This window comes from Pteronotus mesoamericanus, unplaced genomic scaffold, assembly GCF_021234165.1.
Source record: "Pteronotus mesoamericanus isolate MK-2021 breed Mesoamerican mustached bat unplaced genomic scaffold, CSHL_Meso_final contig_94, whole genome shotgun sequence".
Lineage (NCBI taxonomy): Eukaryota > Metazoa > Chordata > Mammalia > Chiroptera > Mormoopidae > Pteronotus > Pteronotus mesoamericanus.
The window spans coordinates 24344475-24347877 of NW_026555285.1; the positions used below are offsets into that span (position 1 = coordinate 24344475).

General features: G+C 31.4%; 1 pseudogene; it reads left to right on the forward strand.

Annotated features, from left to right (window-relative positions):
* The first annotated feature begins 315 nt into the window (after nucleotides 1-315).
* LOC129081104 (60S ribosomal protein L26-like) lies at nucleotides 316-769 on the forward strand (annotated as a pseudogene).
* The last annotated feature ends 2634 nt before the right edge of the window (nucleotides 770-3403 follow it).

A 3403-nucleotide genomic window follows, 5' to 3' on the forward strand; every position in this document is an offset into this window, starting at 1 on the left:
GGTTTTGTAATTATTAGTTATTCAAAAAAATTCATTTTCTAATATTCCAATACAAAATCAGTTAAAACACCAGACTAATGTTGACAAAGCCACAAACTACCTTCTCAAGACCAAATTGTCTTAATATTTTGGAATAAATATTGAAATCAATCTCCTACATATATTTCAGATTTTCAAATTGACTGCATTCCCGTATGCTATTTAAAACACAGGAAAGTGAAATTATATTTTTAACAAGGTCAGTTTAGTTGCCAGATACTTTTGTTAAGGATTTAGAGAAACTTAAAGAACCAGAGGCAACGTGTGGGTCTCTTTTCTTTTGCTTCCATGAAGAAGCAAGCATCAGCGGTCACAATGAAGTGCAATTCCTTTGTGATTTCTGACCGGAGCAAGAACCGTAAAAGGCATTTTAAATCACCTTCCCACATTCACAAGAAGATTATGTCTTCTCCTCTTTCCAAACTGCTGAGACAGAAGTACAACGTTCGATCCATGTCCATTCGAGAGGATGATGAAGTTCAGGTTGTGCGAGGACATTACAAAGGCAGCAAATTGGCAAAGTAGTCCAGGTTCACAGGAAGAAATATGCCATCTACACTGAAGGAGTGCAGCAGGAGAAAGCTAATGGTACAACAGCTCTTGTGGGCATTCACCTCGACAAGATGGTTATCACCACTAGACTAAAGATGGTTAAATACTGCAAAAAGATCCTTGCCAAGTAGGAAAAGAGAAGGACAAATACAAGAAAGGAACAACTGAGAAGATGTAGGAATAAAGTAATCTTCTATACAACTTTCACTTCAAACTTAAAATAAAAAAAGATTTAGACTAATTTCCCATTATAAATTATAAAACACAAAGTAATTCTGGAGTTTGAGCAGAATAATTTATTTTTAGAATTTTTCCTTATAGCAAAATAAATTTCATGAATTATATTACATATATATGCTTTAAGATTTATCCTCATGTTTTCCATTGACATTCATTTATCTTAACATATTTTTAGGAAGTAACTAAGTTCGAATACAGCAGTCTAATGTAGCTTATAGTCTAATGAGAGAATTTTAAATTATATTTATTGATAATATTAATGAAAAACACGTAAATACATGTATGTGTACATATATCTAACTATCATCTAGCCATCTATCTATCTATCTAATTTTTCTAATCCTTGTGAGCTAGAATAAGTTAGGATTCAGGCAAGTAAATCTAGAATAAATCACAGAATCTCTGAATGGCCAGTATATCACTTTTAATAAAAGAAGATCATGCATTCCTAGGGGGGAAAAAAACAGCATGCACACTTCTTGGTGCAATTTGTCCTAGTCTGTTATTTAATTTTCTTTAGCACTTAAAACAAAACTCCTAACTTTAAACATTGTACCCACTAAATGTTAAATTTATCTAGTTCTGCTTATCTTAATCACAATGTCTTACCTTCATATACTGCAATGACAAGCTACTCACTACACAGAATTTTAATATGGTATAGAAAGATTGATACTGCATTTTATCTGACACTTTTTATTACAACAAGATATTTTAGATATTCTCAAAGTTATTTATTTTATAATACAGCAAGTTTAGAGAAAAAGTTTTAAAGGAAACCTATCATAAATATCAGACATTTGGCTTATTATTTTTTGGAGTAAAAACTACAATTAATTTCTCCCCATTTTGGCAGCAGCTGATCCTATTTTCAAAGGGTTTCAGCAGAGTTTATGTAAGCTTTGAAGATTATAGATATTGTTTAATGAATATTATTTATAGTTTTAGGTTAGTCATTTGCACATGCACTTTATGTTTTTAATATTACTGAAGTCAAAACTACATAAACATGAGTTATCTTTATAAAATGTTCTCTGTGCCTCATTCCTTATGGCAACTTAATGCAGTGATGCTTTATACCACACCAAGCTGCAAATGTTTGTTAACTCTCAATTATTTTATTGAAGTAAGCAGATTTCTGACAACCATCTGTTTAGAGTGTACTCATTTCTGTTAATAAATCCATTTGAAAGTGAAATAGTCATTAAAGCGAGGAAGTAAGCACAGCATCTCTGGAAAGTTGGAGCTATATATATTTGGTGACACATCCTGTGCAATCTTAGTTATAGAGGCATAACATAAGTGCAGAATTTCTGCTAAAACACACACACACAAAAAGCTTTATTTATATTGTGGTAATACAAATGTCATCTTTGAAGCAAACTAATTAAGATTACATTTTAGCCTTTAAAATTTACAAAATTTGCACTAATATCAGAGGAGGATAATGAGGCATTTAACAACGTTTTTGGTACTTCATTACTCTGGATATTTCACATTTACCTCCCTTCCCTTTTTTTAACTCTGTATTTTTTTTCCTAGTATCCCCAATTGATATGCACTTAAGTGACTATTTGAACAGAGTTAATTAATTGTTTTAAGATCATATATAGCAACCTTTCTATTCTGCTCTGCTCAAGTGAATCATCAATCTTATAAATAATATAAAGGCTTAAATATATTCACTCTGGTACACGTGACATAAGTTACTTGATGGGAATCAACTTGATCACAAATCAATGTCTACAATGCTGAGTGTCAGCTTATTCAATTTCTTTTAATATTTAAAATCATTATTTTGTTTTCAATGAAATCTTTATGTAACTCTTCTTTTCTTAGTTTGCAACCAAATGCATCTCCTATTGTAGCTAGATTCTGTTCTTGGTTGATGACTGCCTAGGTTTGTAAGGTTTGTCAAAGTGATTTTTTTTCAGGCCTTCTATATTCTGTACTTAAACTCAGATCATCCCAAACATAACCTCCAAATTTGGTGAGAAATCCATCTAGGCCTTTTCATTTCATATGTTAATAAATCAAAACAATTTGCCATCTTTTATTAGTAGTTTAGGCAATCTAAGATGGTGTGATAAATTCTATTCAGGGAAGTATATCTGATGAAATCAAAATTGCTTTTCTATGGGTGAGAATAGTCTAAGAGAATGGTCATATGTCCTAACCAGAACATGTGCCTGAATTCCTAATTCAGATAGAGATCTTATATTAATCTAATCAAATTCCTACTTGCATCTAATCAGGAAAAAGAAGGACCCACCTTTTGGTCCTTGAGTATGAAGGCAAGGCTAGCCTGGGAAATAAAATAGGCATCAGCCAAACTGAACTATATCCCTGTCATTAAAATATTTGTAGTGAGAATAATTTATGGGAATACCAGTGAAGATATTGAATGTTCCAGAGCAGCAATTTTCAGCATTTTTCATCTGAAGGCACACATAAACTAATTACTAAAATTCTATGACACACCAAAAAAATATATTTTTTACCAATTAAAAAAGTTATAATTTTGATTCATTCACATCGGATAAGTGTTATTGTATTGGCTGTTGTCATATTT